This window comes from Oncorhynchus mykiss, chromosome 19 (assembly GCF_057628025.1).
Source record: "Oncorhynchus mykiss isolate SJ-2025 chromosome 19, ASM5762802v1, whole genome shotgun sequence".
Taxonomy (NCBI): Eukaryota; Metazoa; Chordata; class Actinopteri; order Salmoniformes; family Salmonidae; genus Oncorhynchus; species Oncorhynchus mykiss.
The window spans coordinates 8,639,883-8,652,382 of record NC_143040.1 but is presented as its reverse complement, the minus strand read 5'-3'; the positions used below and the strand labels follow the sequence as shown (position 1 = coordinate 8,652,382).

Sequence of the window (12,500 nt, the reverse complement as noted above, 5' to 3'; positions counted from 1 at the left end):
TGTAGGATTCAGAGTCCTGAGTGATATCCTTTACAGCATAGAACCCTGTACTCAATACTCTGTGACGGGTTCAGATTTTACTGTCCTTGGTTCACCGGAAAAACAGATCAAATATTGTCTGGCGAGAAACGGTATCAACTACCAGGAACTCACAGTATGCATTTACCGTAGGCTAGCCATTCGTGCGTAACAAGAGTGCTTATCGACTCCCACCCACTTGTTTCTTTCACGCACAACTATTTTAAAGTTGACAAGGGAGGAAGGAGTGTGTCACTGCAAAATCAAGGTAGGTCCTACCGAGATTTGAACTCGGATCGCAGGATTCAGAGTCCTGAGTGCTAACCATTACACCATAGAACCCTATACAGAGTAATTATTGTAGACTTCCGATTTTGATGTCATTTGTACACCGGATAAACAGCAGATTATGAGATTATTGGTTGGCCATGTGAATAATTCAGCACAAAAAATAGGAAGGTTCTACCGAGATTTGAACTCGGATCACTGGATTCAAAGTCCAGAGTGCTAACCATTACACCACAGAACCATATTCTAAATCCACGTGGAAATTGAAAAAAAAAAAATCTGTGTTTAATTAGCAACAGTGGACTGTCGTTCCTTCACGTGTTGCAAATACTTTCAACTGACAACAATATTTGGACAGCTATATTCTAGTTCCACGAGGCAAATTAATTGACATGGTAGGATCGTCCAAGATTTAAACTCGGATTGTAGGATTCAGAGTCCTGAGTGATATCCTTTACAGCATAGAACCCTGTACTCAATACTCTGTGACGGGTTCAGATTTTACTGTCCTTGGTTCACCGGAAAAACAGATCAAATATTGTCTGGCCAGAAACGGTATCAACTACCAGGCACTCATAGTATGCATTTACTGTAGGCTAGCCATTCGTGCGTAACAAGAGTGCTTATCGACTCCCACCCACTTGTTTCTTTCACGCACAACTATTTTAAAGTTGACAAGGGAGGAGTGTGTCACTGCAAAATCAAGGTAGGTCCTACCGAGATTTGAACTTGGATCCCAGGATTCAGAGTCCTGAGTGCTAACCATTACACCATAGAACCCTATACAGAGTAATTATTGTAGACTTCCGATTTTCCTGTCATTTGTACACCGGATAAACAGCAGATTATGAGATTATTGTTTGGCCATGTGAATAATTCAGCACAAAAAATAGGAAGGTTCTACCGAGATTTGAACTCGGATCACTGGATTCAAAGTCCAGAGTGGTAACCATTACACCATAGAACCATATTCTAAATCCACATGGAAATTGAAAAAAAAAAAATCTGTGTTTAATTAGCAACAGCGGACTGTCGTTGCAAACGTGTTGCAAATACTTTCAACTGACAACAATATTTGGACAGCTATATTCTAGTTCCACGAGGCAAATTAATTGACATGGTAGGATCGTCCAAGATTTAAACTCGGATTGTAGGATTCAGAGTCCTGAGTGATATCCTTTACAGCATAGAACCCTGTACTCAATACTCTGTGACGGGTTCAGATTTTACTGTCCTTGGTTCACCGGAAAAACAGATCAAATATTGTCTGGCGAGAAACGGTATCAACTACCAGGAACTCACAGTATGCATTTACCGTAGGCTAGCCATTCGTGCGTAACAAGAGTGCTTATCGACTCCCACCCACTTGTTTCTTTCACGCACAACTATTTTAAAGTTGACAAGGGAGGAAGGAGTGTGTCACTGCAAAATCAAGGTAGGTCCTACCGAGATTTGAACTCGGATCGCAGGATTCAGAGTCCTGAGTGCTAACCATTACACCATAGAACCCTATACAGAGTAATTATTGTAGACTTCCGATTTTGATGTCATTTGTACACCGGATAAACAGCAGATTATGAGATTATTGGTTGGCCATGTGAATAATTCAGCACAAAAAATAGGAAGGTTCTACCGAGATTTGAACTCGGATCACTGGATTCAAAGTCCAGAGTGCTAACCATTACACCATAGAACCATATTCTAAATCCACGTGGAAATTGAAAAAAAAAAAATCTGTGTTTAATTAGCAACAGTGGACTGTCGTTCCTTCACGTGTTGCAAATACTTTCAACTGACAACAATATTTGGACAGCTATATTCTAGTTCCACGAGGCAAATTAATTGACATGGTAGGATCGTCCAAGATTTAAACTCGGATTGTAGGATTCAGAGTCCTGAGTGATATCCTTTACAGCATAGAACCCTGTACTCAATACTCTGTGACGGGTTCAGATTTTACTGTCCTTGGTTCACCGGAAAAACAGATCAAATATTGTCTGGCCAGAAACGGTATCAACTACCAGGCACTCATAGTATGCATTTACTGTAGGCTAGCCATTCGTGCGTAACAAGAGTGCTTATCGACTCCCACCCACTTGTTTCTTTCACGCACAACTATTTTAAAGTTGACAAGGGAGGAGTGTGTCACTGCAAAATCAAGGTAGGTCCTACCGAGATTTGAACTTGTATCCCAGGATTCAGAGTCCTGAGTGCTAACCATTACACCATAGAACCCTATACAGAGTAATTATTGTAGACTTCCGATTTTCCTGTCATTTGTACACCGGATAAACAGCAGATTATGAGATTATTGTTTGGCCATGTGAATAATTCAGCACAAAAAATAGGAAGGTTCTACCGAGATTTGAACTCGGATCACTGGATTCAAAGTCCAGAGTGGTAACCATTACACCATAGAACCATATTCTAAATCCACATGGAAATTGAAAAAAAAAAAATCTGTGTTTAATTAGCAACAGCGGACTGTCGTTGCAAACGTGTTGCAAATACTTTCAACTGACAACAATATTTGGACAGCTATATTCTAGTTCCACGAGGCAAATTAATTGACATGGTAGGATCGTCCAAGATTTAAACTCGGATTGTAGGATTCAGAGTCCTGAGTGATATCCTTTACAGCATAGAACCCTGTACTCAATACTCTGTGACGGGTTCAGATTTTACTGTCCTTGGTTCACCAGAAAAACAGATCAAATATTGTCTGGCGAGAAACGGTATCAACTACCAGGAACTCACAGTATGCATTTACCGTAGGCTAGCCATTCGTGCGTAACAAGAGTGCTTATCGACTCCCACCCACTTGTTTCTTTCACGCACAACTATTTTAAAGTTGACAAGGGAGGAAGGAGTGTGTCACTGCAAAATCAAGGTAGGTCCTACCGAGATTTGAACTCGGATCGCAGGATTCAGAGTCCTGAGTGCTAACCATTACACCATAGAACCCTATACAGAGTAATTATTGTAGACTTCCGATTTTGATGTCATTTGTACACCGGATAAACAGCAGATTATGAGATTATTGGTTGGCCATGTGAATAATTCAGCACAAAAAATAGGAAGGTTCTACCGAGATTTGAACTCGGATCACTGGATTCAAAGTCCAGAGTGCTAACCATTACACCATAGAACCATATTCTAAATCCACGTGGAAATTGAAAAAAAAAAAATCTGTGTTTAATTAGCAACAGTGGACTGTCGTTCCTTCACGTGTTGCAAATACTTTCAACTGACAACAATATTTGGACAGCTATATTCTAGTTCCACGAGGCAAATTAATTGACATGGTAGGATCGTCCAAGATTTAAACTCGGATTGTAGGATTCAGAGTCCTGAGTGATATCCTTTACAGCATAGAACCCTGTACTCAATACTCTGTGACGGGTTCAGATTTTACTGTCCTTGGTTCACCGGAAAAACAGATCAAATATTGTCTGGCCAGAAACGGTATCAACTACCAGGCACTCATAGTATGCATTTACTGTAGGCTAGCCATTCGTGCGTAACAAGAGTGCTTATCGACTCCCACCCACTTGTTTCTTTCACGCACAACTATTTTAAAGTTGACAAGGGAGGAGTGTGTCACTGCAAAATCAAGGTAGGTCCTACCGAGATTTGAACTTGGATCCCAGGATTCAGAGTCCTGAGTGCTAACCATTACACCATAGAACCCTATACAGAGTAATTATTGTAGACTTCCGATTTTCCTGTCATTTGTACACCGGATAAACAGCAGATTATGAGATTATTGTTTGGCCATGTGAATAATTCAGCACAAAAAATAGGAAGGTTCTACCGAGATTTGAACTCGGATCACTGGATTCAAAGTCCAGAGTGGTAACCATTACACCATAGAACCATATTCTAAATCCACATGGAAATTGAAAAAAAAAAAATCTGTGTTTAATTAGCAACAGCGGACTGTCGTTGCAAACGTGTTGCAAATACTTTCAACTGACAACAATATTTGGACAGCTATATTCTAGTTCCACGAGGCAAATTAATTGACATGGTAGGATCGTCCAAGATTTAAACTCGGATTGTAGGATTCAGAGTCCTGAGTGATATCCTTTACAGCATAGAACCCTGTACTCAATACTCTGTGACGGGTTCAGATTTTACTGTCCTTGGTTCACCGGAAAAACAGATCAAATATTGTCTGGCGAGAAACGGTATCAACTACCAGGAACTCACAGTATGCATTTACCGTAGGCTAGCCATTCGTGCGTAACAAGAGTGCTTATCGACTCCCACCCACTTGTTTCTTTCACGCACAACTATTTTAAAGTTGACAAGGGAGGAGTGTGTCACTGCAAAATCAAGGTAGGTCCTACCGAGATTTGAACTTGGATCCCAGGATTCAGAGTCCTGAGTGCTAACCATTACACCATAGAACCCTATACAGAGTAATTATTGTAGACTTCCGATTTTGATGTCATTTGTACACCGGATAAACAGCAGATTATGAGATTATTGGTTGGCCATGTGAATAATTCAGCACAAAAAATAGGAAGGTTCTACCGAGATTTGAACTCGGATCACTGGATTCAAAGTCCAGAGTGCTAACCATTACACCATAGAACCATATTCTAAATCCACGTGGAAATTGAAAAAAAAAAAATCTGTGTTTAATTAGCAACAGTGGACTGTCGTTCCTTCACGTGTTGCAAATACTTTCAACTGACAACAATATTTGGACAGCTATATTCTAGTTCCACGAGGCAAATTAATTGACATGGTAGGATCGTCCAAGATTTAAACTCGGATTGTAGGATTCAGAGTCCTGAGTGATATCCTTTACAGCATAGAACCCTGTACTCAATACTCTGTGACGGGTTCAGATTTTACTGTCCTTGGTTCACCGGAAAAACAGATCAAATATTGTCTGGCCAGAAACGGTATCAACTACCAGGCACTCATAGTATGCATTTACTGTAGGCTAGCCATTCGTGCGTAACAAGAGTGCTTATCGACTCCCACCCACTTGTTTCTTTCACGCACAACTATTTTAAAGTTGACAAGGGAGGAGTGTGTCACTGCAAAATCAAGGTAGGTCCTACCGAGATTTGAACTCGGATCGCAGGATTCAGAGTCCTGAGTGCTAACCATTACACCATAGAACCCTATACAGAGTAATTATTGTAGACTTCCGATTTTCCTGTCATTTGAACACCGGATAAACAGCAGATTATGAGATTATTGTTTGGCCATGTGAATAATTCAGCACAAAAAATAGGAAGGTTCTACCGAGATTTGAACTCGGATCACTGGATTCAAAGTCCAGAGTGGTAACCATTACACCATAGAACCATATTCTAAATCCACGTGGAAATTGAAAAAAAAAAAATCTGTGTTTAATTAGCAACAGTGGACTGTCGTTCCTTCACGTGTTGCAAATACTTTCAACTGACAACAATATTTGGACAGCTATATTCTAGTTCCACGAGGCAAATTAATTGACATGGTAGGATCGTCCAAGATTTAAACTCGGATTGTAGGATTCAGAGTCCTGAGTGATATCCTTTACAGCATAGAACCCTGTACTCAATACTCTGTGACGGGTTCAGATTTTACTGTCCTTGGTTCACCGGAAAAACAGATCAAATATTGTCTGGCCAGAAACGGTATCAACTACCAGGCACTCATAGTATGCATTTACTGTAGGCTAGCCATTCGTGCGTAACAAGAGTGCTTATCGACTCCCACCCACTTGTTTCTTTCACGCACAACTATTTTAAAGTTGACAAGGGAGGAGTGTGTCACTGCAAAATCAAGGTAGGTCCTACCGAGATTTGAACTTGGATCGCAGGATTCAGAGTCCTGAGTGCTAACCATTACACCATAGAACCCTATACAGAGTAATTATTGTAGACTTCCGATTTTCCTGTCATTTGTACACCGGATAAACAGCAGATTATGAGATTATTGTTTGGCCATGTGAATAATTCAGCACAAAAAATAGGAAGGTTCTACCGAGATTTGAACTCGGATCACTGGATTCAAAGTCCAGAGTGGTAACCATTACACCATAGAACCATATTCTAAATCCACATGGAAATTGAAAAAAAAAAAATCTGTGTTTAATTAGCAACAGCGGACTGTCGTTGCAAACGTGTTGCAAATACTTTCAACTGACAACAATATTTGGACAGCTATATTCTAGTTCCACGAGGCAAATTAATTGACATGGTAGGATCGTCCAAGATTTAAACTCGGATTGTAGGATTCAGAGTCCTGAGTGATATCCTTTACAGCATAGAACCCTGTACTCAATACTCTCTGACGGTTTCAGATTTTACTGTCCTTGGTTCACCGGAAAAACAGATCAAATATTGTCTGGCCAGAAACGGTATCAACTACCAGGCACTCATAGTATGCATTTACCGTAGGCTAGCCATTCGTGCGTAACAAGAGTGCTTATCGACTCCCACACACTTGTTTCTTTCACGCACAACTATTTTAAACTTGACAAGGGAGGAGTGTGTCACTGCAAAATCAAGGTAGGTCCTACTGAGATTTGAACTCGGATCGCAGGATTCAGAGTCCTGAGTGCTAACCATTACACCATAGAACCCTATACAGAGTAATTATTGTAGACTTCCGATTTTCATGTCATTTGTACACCGGATAAAATGCAGATTATGAGGTTATTGGTTGGCCATGTGAATAATTCAGCACAAAAAATATGAAGGTTCTACCGAGATTTGAACTCGGATCACTCAATACTCTGTGACGGGTTCAGATTTTACTGTCCTTGGTTCACCGGAAAAACAGATCAAATATTGTCTGGCCAGAAACGGTATCAACTACCAGGCACTCATAGTATGCATTTACCGTAGGCTAGCCATTCGTGCGTAACAAGAGTGCTTATCGACTCCCACACACTTGTTTCTTTCACGCACAACTATTTTAAAGTTGACAAGGGAGGAGTGTGTCACTGCAAAATCAAGGTAGGTCCTACCGAGATTTGAACTCGGATCGCAGGATTCAGAGTCTTGAGTGCTAACCATTACACCATAGAACCCTATACAGAGTAATTACTGTAGACTTCCGATTTTCCTGTCATTTGTACACCGGATAAACAGCAGATTATGAGATTATTGTTTGGCCATGTGAATAATTCAGCACAAAAAATAGGAAGGTTCTACCGAGATTTGAACTCGGATCACTGGATTCAAAGTCCAGAGTGCTAACCATTACACCATAGAACCATATTCTAAATCCACATGGAAATTGAAAAAAAAAAATCTGTGTTTAATTAGCAACAGTGGACTGTCGTTCCTTCACGTGTTGCAAATACTTTCAACTGACAACAATATTTGGACAGCTATATTCTAGTTCCACGAGGCAAATTAATTGACATGGTAGGATCGTCCCAGATTTAAACTTGGATTGTAGGATTCAGAGTCCTGACTGATAACCTTCACAGCATAGAACCCTGTACTCAATACTCTGTGACGGGTTCAGATTTTACTGTCCTTGGTTCACCGGAAAAACAGATCAAATATTGTCTGGCCAGAAACGGTATCAACTACCAGGAACTCATAGTATGCATGTACCGTAGGCTAGCCATTCGTGCGTAACAAGAGTGCTTATCGACTCCCACCCACTTGTTTCTTTCACGCACAACTATTTTAAAGTTGACAAGGGAGGAGTGTGTCACTGCAAAATCAAGGTAGGTCCTACCGAGATTTGAACTCGGATCGCAGGATTCAGAGTCCTGAGTGCTAACCATTACACCATAGAACCCTATACAGAGTAATTATTGTAGACTTCCGATTTTCCTGTCATTTGTACACCGGATAAACAGCAGATTATGAGATTATTGTTTGGCCATGTGAATAATTCAGCACAAAAAAAAGGAAGGTTCTACCGAGATTTGAACTCGGATCACTGGTTTCAAAGTCCAGAGTGCTAACCATTACACCATAGAACCATATTCTAAATCCACATGGAAATTTAAAAAAAAAAATCTGTTTTTAATTAGCAACAGTGGACTGTCGTTCCTTCACGTGTTGCAAATACTTTCAACTGACAACAATATTTGGACAGCTATATTCTAGTTCCACGAGGCAAATTAATTGACATGGTAGGATCGTCCAAGATTTAAACTCGGATTGTAGGATTCAGAGTCCTGAGTGATAACCTTTACGGCATAGAACCCTGTACTCAATACTCTGTGACGGGTTCAGATTTTACTGTCCTTGGTTCACCGGAAAAACAGATCAAATATTGTCTGGCCAGAAACGGTATCAACTACCAGGAACTCATAGTATGCATTTACCGTAGGCTAGCCATTCGTGCGTAACAAGAGTGCTTATCGACTCCCACCCACTTGTTTCTTTCACGCACAACTATTTTAAAGTTGACAAGGGAGGAGTGTGTCACTGCAAAATCAAGGTAGGTCCTACCGAGATTTGAACTCAGATCGCAGGATTCAGAGTCCTGAGTGCTAACCATTACACCATAGAACCCTATACAGAGTAATTATTGTAGACTTCCGATTTTCCTGTCATTTGTACACCGGATAAACAGCAGATTATGAGATTATTGTTTGGCCATGTGAATAATTCAGCACAAAAAATAGGAAGGTTCTACCGAGATTTGAACTCGGATAACTGGATTCAAAGTCCAGAGTGCTAACCATTACACCATAGAACCATATTCTAAATCCACATGGAAATTGAAAAAAAAAAAATCTGTGTTTAATTAGCAACAGTGGACTGTCGTTCCTTCACGTGTTGCAAATACTTTCAACTGACAACAATATTTGGACAGCTATATTCTAGTTCCACGAGGCAAATTAATTGACATGGTAGGATCGTCCAAGATTTAAACTCGGATTGTAGGATTCAGAGTCCTGAGTGATATCCTTTACAGCATAGAACCCTGTACTCAATACTCTGTGACGGGTTCAGATTTTACTGTCCTTGGTTCACCGGAAAAACAGATCAAATATTGTCTGGCCAGAAACGGTATCAACTACCAGGCACTCATAGTATGCATTTACCGTAGGCTAGCCATTCGTGCGTAACAAGAGTGCTTATCGACTCCCACACACTTGTTTCTTTCACGCACAACTATTTTAAAGTTGACAAGGGAGGAGTGTGTCACTGCAAAATCAAGGTAGGTCCTACCGAGATTTGAACTCGGATCGCAGGATTCAGAGTCCTGAGTGCTAACCATTACACCATAGAACCCTATACAGAGTAATTATTGTAGACTTCCGATTTTCATGTAATTTGTACACCGGATAAACAGCAGATTATGAGGTTATTGGTTGGCCATGTGAATAATTCAGCACAAAAAATATGAAGGTTCTACCGAGATTTGAACTCGGATCACTCAATACTCTGTGACGGGTTCAGATTTTACTGTCCTTGGTTCACCGGAAAAACAGATCAAATATTGTCTGGCCAGAAACGGTATCAACTACCAGGCACTCATAGTATGCATTTACCGTAGGCTAGCCATTCGTGCGTAACAAGAGTGCTTATCGACTCCCACCCACTTGTTTCTTTCACGCACAACTATTTTAAAGTTGACAAGGGAGGAGTGTGTCACTGCAAAATCAAGGTAGGTCCTACCGAGATTTGAACTCGGATCGCAGGATTCAGAGTCCTGAGTGCTAACCATTACACCATAGAACCCTATACAGAGTAATTATTGTAGACTTCCGATTTTCCTGTCATTTGTACACCGGATAAACAGCAGATTATGAGATTATTGTTTGGCCATGTGAATAATTCAGCACAAAAAAAAGGAAGGTTCTACCGAGATTTGAACTCGGATCACTGGTTTCAAAGTCCAGAGTGCTAACCATTACACCATAGAACCATATTCTAAATCCACATGGAAATTTAAAAAAAAAAATCTGTTTTTAATTAGCAACAGTGGACTGTCGTTCCTTCACGTGTTGCAAATACTTTCAACTGACAACAATATTTGGACAGCTATATTCTAGTTCCACGAGGCAAATTAATTGACATGGTAGGATCGTCCAAGATTTAAACTCGGATTGTAGGATTCAGAGTCCTGAGTGATAACCTTTACGGCATAGAACCCTGTACTCAATACTCTGTGACGGGTTCAGATTTTACTGTCCTTGGTTCACCGGAAAAACAGATCAAATATTGTCTGGCCAGAAACGGTATCAACTACCAGGAACTCATAGTATGCATTTACCGTAGGCTAGCCATTCGTGCGTAACAAGAGTGCTTATCGACTCCCACCCACTTGTTTCTTTCACGCACAACTATTTTAAAGTTGACAAGGGAGGAGTGTGTCACTGCAAAATCAAGGTAGGTCCTACCGAGATTTGAACTCGGATCGCAGGATTCAGAGTCCTGAGTGCTAACCATTACACCATAGAACCCTATACAGAGTAATTATTGTAGACTTCCGATTTTCCTGTCATTTGTACACCGGATAAACAGCAGATTATGAGATTATTGTTTGGCCATGTGAATAATTCAGCACAAAAAATAGGAAGGTTCTACCGAGATTTGAACTCGGATAACTGGATTCAAAGTCCAGAGTGGTAACCATTACACCATAGAACCATATTCTAAATCCACATGGAAATTGAAAAAAAAAAAATCTGTGTTTAATTAGCAACAGTGGACTGTCGTTCCTTCACGTGTTGCAAATACTTTCAACTGACAACAATATTTGGACAGCTATATTCTAGTTCCACGAGGCAAATTAATTGACATGGTAGGATCGTCCAAGATTTAAACTCGGATTGTAGGATTCAGAGTCCTGAGTGATATCCTTTACAGCATAGAACCCTGTACTCAATACTCTGTGACGGGTTCAGATTTTACTGTCCTTGGTTCACCGGAAAAACAGATCAAATATTGTCTGGCCAGAAACGGTATCAACTACCAGGCACTCATAGTATGCATTTACCGTAGGCTAGCCATTCGTGCGTAACAAGAGTGCTTATCGACTCCCACACACTTGTTTCTTTCACGCACAACTATTTTAAAGTTGACAAGGGAGGAGTGTGTCACTGCAAAATCAAGGTAGGTCCTACTGAGATTTGAACTCGGATCGCAGGATTCAGAGTCTTGAATGCTAACCATTACACCATAGAACCCTATACAGAGTAATTACTGTAGACTTCCGATTTTCCTGTCATTTGTACACCGGATAAACAGCAGATTATGAGATTATTGTTTGGCCATGTGAATAATTCAGCACAAAAAATAGGAAGGTTCTACCGAGATTTGAACTCGGATCACTGGATTCAAAGTCCAGAGTGCTAACCATTACACCATAGAACCATATTCTAAATCCACATGGAAATTGAAAAAAAAAAATCTGTGTTTAATTAGCAACAGTGGACTGTCGTTCCTTCACGTGTTGCAAATACTTTCAACTGACAACAATATTTGGACAGCTATATTCTAGTTCCACGAGGCAAATTAATTGACATGGTAGGATCGTCCCAGATTTAAACTTGGATTGTAGGATTCAGAGTCCTGAGTGATAACCTTCACAGCATAGAACCCTGTACTCAATACTCTGTGACGGGTTCAGATTTTACTGTCCTTGGTTCACCGGAAAAACAGATCAAATATTGTCTGGCCAGAAACGGTATCAACTACCAGGCACTCATAGTATGCATGTACCGTAGGCTAGCCATTCGTGCGTAACAAGAGTGCTTATCGACTCCCACCCATTTGTTTCTTTCACACACAACTATTTTAAAGTTGACAAGGGAGGAGTGTGTCACTGCAAAATCAAGGTAGGTCCTACCGAGATTTGAACTCGGATCGCAGGATTCAGAGTCCTGAGTGCTAACCATTACACCATAGAACCCTATACAGAGTAATTATTGTAGACTTCCGATTTTCATGTAATTTGTACACCGGATAAACAGCAGATTATGAGGTTATTGGTTGGCCATGTGAATAATTCAGCACAAAAAATATGAAGGTTCTACCGAGATTTGAACTCGGATCACTCAATACTCTGTGACGGGTTCAGATTTTACTGTCCTTGGTTCACCGGAAAAACAGATCAAATATTGTCTGGCCAGAAACGGTATCAACTACCAGGCACTCATAGTATGCATTTACCGTAGGCTAGCCATTCGTGCGTAACAAGAGTGCTTATCGACTCCCACCCACTTGTTTCTTTCACGCACAACTATTTTAAAGTTGACAAGG

The 12,500-nt window shown here is 40.5% G+C and overlaps 31 non-coding genes across 31 annotated transcripts; all 31 read right to left on the bottom strand.

Annotated features, from left to right (window-relative positions):
* Positions 1–288: 288 nt before the first annotated feature.
* Positions 289–360, bottom strand: trnaq-cug (transfer RNA glutamine (anticodon CUG)). The gene has a single exon. It is a non-coding gene; the product is annotated as a tRNA-Gln (tRNA).
* Positions 361–475: 115 nt separating this feature from the next.
* trnaq-uug (transfer RNA glutamine (anticodon UUG)) lies at positions 476–547 on the bottom strand. Its single transcript has one exon. It is a non-coding gene; the product is annotated as a tRNA-Gln (tRNA).
* Positions 548–1,014: 467 nt separating this feature from the next.
* On the bottom strand, positions 1,015–1,086 carry trnaq-cug (transfer RNA glutamine (anticodon CUG)). Its single transcript has one exon. It is a non-coding gene; the product is annotated as a tRNA-Gln (tRNA).
* Positions 1,087–1,201: 115 nt separating this feature from the next.
* Positions 1,202–1,273, bottom strand: trnaq-uug (transfer RNA glutamine (anticodon UUG)). Its single transcript has one exon. It is a non-coding gene; the product is annotated as a tRNA-Gln (tRNA).
* A 470-nt stretch (positions 1,274–1,743) lies between these two features.
* Positions 1,744–1,815, bottom strand: trnaq-cug (transfer RNA glutamine (anticodon CUG)). Its single transcript has one exon. It is a non-coding gene; the product is annotated as a tRNA-Gln (tRNA).
* Positions 1,816–1,930: 115 nt separating this feature from the next.
* On the bottom strand, positions 1,931–2,002 carry trnaq-uug (transfer RNA glutamine (anticodon UUG)). The gene has a single exon. It is a non-coding gene; the product is annotated as a tRNA-Gln (tRNA).
* A 654-nt stretch (positions 2,003–2,656) lies between these two features.
* On the bottom strand, positions 2,657–2,728 carry trnaq-uug (transfer RNA glutamine (anticodon UUG)). The gene has a single exon. It is a non-coding gene; the product is annotated as a tRNA-Gln (tRNA).
* Positions 2,729–3,198: 470 nt separating this feature from the next.
* trnaq-cug (transfer RNA glutamine (anticodon CUG)) lies at positions 3,199–3,270 on the bottom strand. Its single transcript has one exon. It is a non-coding gene; the product is annotated as a tRNA-Gln (tRNA).
* A 115-nt stretch (positions 3,271–3,385) lies between these two features.
* trnaq-uug (transfer RNA glutamine (anticodon UUG)) lies at positions 3,386–3,457 on the bottom strand. Its single transcript has one exon. It is a non-coding gene; the product is annotated as a tRNA-Gln (tRNA).
* A 467-nt stretch (positions 3,458–3,924) lies between these two features.
* On the bottom strand, positions 3,925–3,996 carry trnaq-cug (transfer RNA glutamine (anticodon CUG)). The gene has a single exon. It is a non-coding gene; the product is annotated as a tRNA-Gln (tRNA).
* A 115-nt stretch (positions 3,997–4,111) lies between these two features.
* Positions 4,112–4,183, bottom strand: trnaq-uug (transfer RNA glutamine (anticodon UUG)). Its single transcript has one exon. It is a non-coding gene; the product is annotated as a tRNA-Gln (tRNA).
* Positions 4,184–4,649: 466 nt separating this feature from the next.
* Positions 4,650–4,721, bottom strand: trnaq-cug (transfer RNA glutamine (anticodon CUG)). Its single transcript has one exon. It is a non-coding gene; the product is annotated as a tRNA-Gln (tRNA).
* A 115-nt stretch (positions 4,722–4,836) lies between these two features.
* trnaq-uug (transfer RNA glutamine (anticodon UUG)) lies at positions 4,837–4,908 on the bottom strand. The gene has a single exon. It is a non-coding gene; the product is annotated as a tRNA-Gln (tRNA).
* A 467-nt stretch (positions 4,909–5,375) lies between these two features.
* On the bottom strand, positions 5,376–5,447 carry trnaq-cug (transfer RNA glutamine (anticodon CUG)). The gene has a single exon. It is a non-coding gene; the product is annotated as a tRNA-Gln (tRNA).
* Positions 5,448–5,562: 115 nt separating this feature from the next.
* On the bottom strand, positions 5,563–5,634 carry trnaq-uug (transfer RNA glutamine (anticodon UUG)). Its single transcript has one exon. It is a non-coding gene; the product is annotated as a tRNA-Gln (tRNA).
* Positions 5,635–6,101: 467 nt separating this feature from the next.
* trnaq-cug (transfer RNA glutamine (anticodon CUG)) lies at positions 6,102–6,173 on the bottom strand. Its single transcript has one exon. It is a non-coding gene; the product is annotated as a tRNA-Gln (tRNA).
* Positions 6,174–6,288: 115 nt separating this feature from the next.
* trnaq-uug (transfer RNA glutamine (anticodon UUG)) lies at positions 6,289–6,360 on the bottom strand. Its single transcript has one exon. It is a non-coding gene; the product is annotated as a tRNA-Gln (tRNA).
* Positions 6,361–6,826: 466 nt separating this feature from the next.
* On the bottom strand, positions 6,827–6,898 carry trnaq-cug (transfer RNA glutamine (anticodon CUG)). Its single transcript has one exon. It is a non-coding gene; the product is annotated as a tRNA-Gln (tRNA).
* Positions 6,899–7,276: 378 nt separating this feature from the next.
* trnaq-cug (transfer RNA glutamine (anticodon CUG)) lies at positions 7,277–7,348 on the bottom strand. The gene has a single exon. It is a non-coding gene; the product is annotated as a tRNA-Gln (tRNA).
* A 115-nt stretch (positions 7,349–7,463) lies between these two features.
* On the bottom strand, positions 7,464–7,535 carry trnaq-uug (transfer RNA glutamine (anticodon UUG)). Its single transcript has one exon. It is a non-coding gene; the product is annotated as a tRNA-Gln (tRNA).
* Positions 7,536–8,001: 466 nt separating this feature from the next.
* Positions 8,002–8,073, bottom strand: trnaq-cug (transfer RNA glutamine (anticodon CUG)). Its single transcript has one exon. It is a non-coding gene; the product is annotated as a tRNA-Gln (tRNA).
* Positions 8,074–8,188: 115 nt separating this feature from the next.
* trnaq-uug (transfer RNA glutamine (anticodon UUG)) lies at positions 8,189–8,260 on the bottom strand. Its single transcript has one exon. It is a non-coding gene; the product is annotated as a tRNA-Gln (tRNA).
* A 466-nt stretch (positions 8,261–8,726) lies between these two features.
* trnaq-cug (transfer RNA glutamine (anticodon CUG)) lies at positions 8,727–8,798 on the bottom strand. Its single transcript has one exon. It is a non-coding gene; the product is annotated as a tRNA-Gln (tRNA).
* Positions 8,799–8,913: 115 nt separating this feature from the next.
* Positions 8,914–8,985, bottom strand: trnaq-uug (transfer RNA glutamine (anticodon UUG)). The gene has a single exon. It is a non-coding gene; the product is annotated as a tRNA-Gln (tRNA).
* A 467-nt stretch (positions 8,986–9,452) lies between these two features.
* trnaq-cug (transfer RNA glutamine (anticodon CUG)) lies at positions 9,453–9,524 on the bottom strand. Its single transcript has one exon. It is a non-coding gene; the product is annotated as a tRNA-Gln (tRNA).
* A 378-nt stretch (positions 9,525–9,902) lies between these two features.
* trnaq-cug (transfer RNA glutamine (anticodon CUG)) lies at positions 9,903–9,974 on the bottom strand. Its single transcript has one exon. It is a non-coding gene; the product is annotated as a tRNA-Gln (tRNA).
* Positions 9,975–10,089: 115 nt separating this feature from the next.
* trnaq-uug (transfer RNA glutamine (anticodon UUG)) lies at positions 10,090–10,161 on the bottom strand. The gene has a single exon. It is a non-coding gene; the product is annotated as a tRNA-Gln (tRNA).
* Positions 10,162–10,627: 466 nt separating this feature from the next.
* Positions 10,628–10,699, bottom strand: trnaq-cug (transfer RNA glutamine (anticodon CUG)). Its single transcript has one exon. It is a non-coding gene; the product is annotated as a tRNA-Gln (tRNA).
* Positions 10,700–10,814: 115 nt separating this feature from the next.
* trnaq-uug (transfer RNA glutamine (anticodon UUG)) lies at positions 10,815–10,886 on the bottom strand. The gene has a single exon. It is a non-coding gene; the product is annotated as a tRNA-Gln (tRNA).
* Positions 10,887–11,540: 654 nt separating this feature from the next.
* trnaq-uug (transfer RNA glutamine (anticodon UUG)) lies at positions 11,541–11,612 on the bottom strand. The gene has a single exon. It is a non-coding gene; the product is annotated as a tRNA-Gln (tRNA).
* A 466-nt stretch (positions 11,613–12,078) lies between these two features.
* On the bottom strand, positions 12,079–12,150 carry trnaq-cug (transfer RNA glutamine (anticodon CUG)). Its single transcript has one exon. It is a non-coding gene; the product is annotated as a tRNA-Gln (tRNA).
* Between the last annotated feature and the right edge of the window lie 350 nt (positions 12,151–12,500).